At 37.8% G+C, this 5,102-nt stretch overlaps 1 pseudogene; it reads left to right on the forward strand.

Moving 5' to 3' along the window:
- Positions 1 to 839: 839 nt before the first annotated feature.
- Positions 840 to 2,148, forward strand: LOC108522907 (sorting nexin-6 pseudogene; annotated as a pseudogene).
- The last annotated feature ends 2,954 nt before the right edge of the window (positions 2,149 to 5,102 follow it).

Consider the following 5,102-nt stretch of genomic DNA (forward strand, 5'->3'; position numbering starts at 1 on the left):
GACATCCAGGGGTTTCTGTATATCTCTGAAATCTAGGTGGAGGGTGCCAAACCTCAATTCTTGACTTCCACGAACCCACAGGCTCAATACCATATGGAAGATGCCAAGGCTTGGGGCTTCCATCCTCTGAAGCAACAGCCTGAGCTCTACCTTGGCCCCTTTTAGCCATGACTGAAGTGGCTGGAATACAGGGTACCAAGTCCCTAGGCTTCACAGAGTAGGGAAGCCCTGGACCTGACCCATAAAGCCATCTTTTTCATTTAGGCCTCTGGGCCTGTGATGGAAGGGGCTGTGGAGAAGAACTCTGTCTGTCATGACCTGAAGACATTTTTCCCACAGCTAGCTTAAATTTCTCCTCCAAAAAATGAGCTTTTCTATTCTATTGCATTGTCAGGCTGCAAATTTTCCAAACTTTTATGCTCTGTTTCCATTTTAAAACTGAATGCTTTTAACAGAACCCAAGTAATCTCTTGAATGTTTTGCTGCTTATAAATTTAATTTTTCTTTTTAAATTTTGCTGTCAATAAGTTTATTTTCTTCATCTGAAAAAGCCTCATTNATCAGTGCTTTCCACATGGTATTCATTGCCAGTCATCTCTACTTGGTCTTCACAGATCCTGTCCATGCCATAGGTCACAGATCTTCACCTACTGAGGAGTCTGCAGGCCCGCAGCAGGCCAGTACAATACGCTACAGTGTAATTGGTTAGGCCAACCTTCACATCGTATTTTGGCAGTTTATGTGCATATGCTGTGCATACTATCATGTCCTATTCTATATGGATGTACGCAATCTGACAATATCTCTGTTTGTTACACAAACTATCACCCTGGGGAGCAGCCATGAAGGAAGACCTGGATGATGGCCCTGACTTCCTCTCGGGAAGAGAACTGTGGACTTAAAGCAATAAATGTAGATCTTCAAAGTGATCCTCCTCTGCAGGTGGACATCTCTGATGCTCTTAGTGAGTGGGATAAAGTAAAATTCACTGTTCACACAAAGAGTTTATTGCCAAATTTTAAACAAAATGAGTTTACTGTTGTTCAGCAACACAAGCAATTTATCTGGCTTCATGATTCCTTTGTTAAAAATGAAGACTATGCAGGTTACATCATTCCAACCAGCACCACCAAGGATTGATTTTGATGCTTCAAGGGAAAAAGTACAGAAGCTTGGAGAAGGAGAAGGGTCAATGACAAAGGAAGAATTCACAAAGATGAAACAGGAACTGGAAGCTGAATATTTGGGAATATTCAAGAAGAGAGTTGCGATGCATGAAGTGTTCTTATGTCATGTGATAGCACATCCTATTTTGAGAAAATATTTAAATTTCCATGTCTTCTTGGAATATAATCAAGATTTGAGTGTGCAAGGAAAAATAAAAAGAGAAACTTGAAGATTGAAGATTTCTTTAAAAACATGGTTAAATCAGCAGATGGAGTAATTGTTTCAAGAGTAAAGGATGTAGATAATTTCTTTGAGCATGAACAAACATTTCTTTTAGAATATCATAACCGAGTTAAGGATGTATCTGCTAACTCTGATAGAATGACAAAAATCCCACAAAAGTGCTGCAGATGATTACAATACAATTGGTTCTTTATTATATGTTTTAGGAACACAGGATTCTACAGATATATGAAAGTTTTTTCTCAAAGTTTCAGAAATGTTTGATGAAACAAGAAAAATAGAAGCGTGAGTGTCTGCAGATGAGGCCCTCGAAATTTCTGACCCTTAAAAATATTACTAAGAGAAACTCAAGCTGCTAAGGATCTCCCATATTGAAGGTCTAGGTCACTAGCGGATTATGAAAATGCTAATAAAGCACTGGATAAAGCAAGAGCAAAAAATAAAGATGTTCTGCTGGCTAAAACTTCCCAACAATTATGTAGTCAGAAATTTGAAAAAAAAAAAAATCTCAGTCTGCAAAACAAGAACTTATAGATTTTAAGACAAGAAGCACAGCTGCGTTCAGAAAAAAATTACTGGAAATGGCAGGGTTAGAACTGAAGCATGCAAAAGGTAACTACAGTTGCTGCCAAACTGATTGGCAGTGCTAAATAGAGACACATAAGCCACACTCTGCCTTCCTGTTGAAAAGGGCAGCCTTCCTTCAAATTTTATTTTTGTTTACTTAATGATGTTAAGCATTTATGCTTCCTGGGAACAAATAAAAAACAGCTGACAAAATGGATCTACTCTTTTTCTGAGAAAAATGGAGCAGCGCCACATACAGGCAATGCCAGTCTGTGTGGTGTAATGCCATACTGTGTTCCCCAAGACAGTGGTCCATTATTGTGCACTCACCATACTCGAAGTCCAAATTTTATTCTTCTTTAAAGTAGCCTCTATAACTGCATTTAGTTTATAAATAGTATTCCTTATGGATGCCAATCTTATTTACCTTTAAATAATTTCTGAAGTTTAACCTTTTCAGAATGCATTGTTCAAAAAAGATAAAGATTGCCTTTATTGATTTTTTTAAAATTTTTTTTAAAAAAGCATTATATACCACCTTTGCTCATTCATGTGTAACAGTAAAGCATCTTAATCAGACTTATTTTTAACTACTGAATATTTCTTATAAGTTTTGGGACAGATTTTACGTAATCTTTATGAATTCTGAAGAAAAGCAAATGCATTAGTATGTTTGCCTTAAACTTGTAGACTAAACCAATTATTGTAAAATAAACAGCTATAACAGTGAGAGTTTTTAACTCTGTGGTCATTGTATCACTCTTTAACATTTGGAGTAGCTATAATAAATCTACTCCTATATTATGCTCTAAAAAACCCAATAACAAAAAAACTATCATCCTGTATTTGGGTGTGTTGTATTTATTTTTATCCTGTATCACCAACCATTTCCAAGAATAATAATTAGTTTTACCCTCTTATCCTCTAAATTTCATTTGGTATCTCTTAAAATAGGCATTATTCTTAACAACTTTAACAAAACCTATCCTGCAGAACACAGACTGGCATCCACAGCTCAACTGAGACCTGCCTTGCTTAGAAATTTCTTCTGCCAGATAACCTAAATCATCTCTCTCAAGTTCAAAGTTTCACAAATCTCTAGGGAAGGGGCAAAATAACACCAGTCTCTTTGCTAAAACGTGAAAAGTCATCTTTGCTCCAATTCTCAGCAAGTTCCTCATGTCCCTCTGAGACCATTTCAGCCTGGATTTTATTTTCCATATCATTATCAGCATTTTAGTCAAAGCCATTCAACAAGTCCCTAGGGAGTTCCACACTTTCCCACATTTTCCTGTCCTCTGAGTCCTCCAAACTGCTCTAATCTCTGCCTGTTACCCAGTTCCAAAGTCACATGCACATTTTCAGGTATCTTTTCATCAATGCCCCACTCTACTTGTAACAATTTCTTGTATTAGCCTGTTCTCACACTGCTGATAAAAACACACCAGAGACTGGGAAGAAAAAGGTATTTAAAGGACTGAAACAATACCACATAGCCTCACAATCATGGCAGAAGGCAAGGAGAAGCAAGTCATATCTTACATGGATGGCAGCAAGCAAAATGAGAACTTGTGCAGGGAAACTCCCATTTTTAAAATCATCAGATCTTGCGAAACTCATTCATTGTCATGAGAACAGTGTAGGAAAGACCTGCCTTCATAATTTAATCACCTCCCTCTGGGTTCCTACCACAACATGTAGAAACTGTGGGAGTTACAATTTAAGATGAGAGCTGTATGGTTACATAGCCAAGCCATATCACTAGTCTAGACTAAAAGTTTCTGTATGGTAAGAACCCCATAACTGCTCTACCTATTTTTCTAATGATAATATGAAATGAAAGCAATCAGTTTCTCTGTTTTGGTTTCCAGACCTCTTTTTCACTCAAGTACAAGAAAACTGGGGAAACTGTCATTTGAGTACCAGCAAAAATTATCTCTTGTATGAGGGAGGAACAAACATAGAATGACTCATTTCTTTTACACTGAGAAAGAAGTAGAACTAACCACTCTTGTCAGCCTGATAAAATTCTGCTTTGGATATTCTCAAATGTTTCAAAGATGGCTAGGTAATTGTGAGAGGGTTCCCAGTTACCCCAGATTGACTGCCCAATGATAAGCCAGGCAGAAGAGACAGGTTGATTCTAAATAAAAAATGGAACTGCTTTGGTGGAGCTCCAGAATCTGGATCACCTGTCCAGATTCTAGCTCTTGAGTAACAGGAAGGACAAGAATACTCAAGTCTTGCATTTTACCGGTAGGTATAGTTGTGGTTATGGCTCTGGATACTTTCTGGCCTTGATCTTTCACTCCTAAGATGCTTGTTTACATTTACAGATTTGGCCATCAGATTCTATTTACTCTCGGAACCTCTCACAGGATGTAAAACATGTAGCAGGTCACCGAACTAGATGTGAAGAGCTCAAAAGCCACATTGTCAAAGGGAGGTTTCAAGATGTCTGTGTTGACATTTCACAATGCAGAAAATGCCTCCAATTAGTTTTCTGTACATTTTCAATCCAAAGTCTTGGCCTGTCTTGTAAATCTCAGGCAGAGAACAGAACTTATGTGCAAATTCTGGGTTGGATTAACCTCACTCTGCATTTTGGGTGTTACAGCAAGTAAAGTTCAATTGAAAGAGAGGTCCCCTCACAGAAGCTACTCTTCTAAATAATATTTTACAGAAATGGAAAACAGATGACACAACATGAATATAAGTAGACAGTTTATTTGGACCAACTTTTGAGGATTTTAACCTGGGAACAAAGATTCTAGTTGTCTGAAATCCACACTTTGATTAGCAACAGGTACAAGTGAATTTTATGGCTGGGGTGATGGCTCACACCTGTAATCCCAGCACTTTGGGAGGCTGAGGCAGGTGGATCACTTGAGGTCACAAGTTCAAAACCAGCCTGGTCAATGTGGTGAAATGACGCTAATTCTAGACAGTGTTTGGGAAATAATAAAATAAAATTTTCTCCAGTCCCAGAGAAACTCCACAATGATAGAACAGAAAGTAAACTGTTTTATTTCAAAATTAAACCAGAATGTGACATGCATCACAGAGAATCTGCTTAAAAGATTGGAAAGACAGAGAGAGAATCACCATAACTAGTCCAAAAGTAG

This window comes from Rhinopithecus bieti, unplaced genomic scaffold (genome assembly GCF_001698545.2).
Source record: "Rhinopithecus bieti isolate Rb0 unplaced genomic scaffold, ASM169854v2 scaffold_70986, whole genome shotgun sequence".
Classification (NCBI taxonomy): domain Eukaryota; kingdom Metazoa; phylum Chordata; class Mammalia; order Primates; family Cercopithecidae; genus Rhinopithecus; species Rhinopithecus bieti.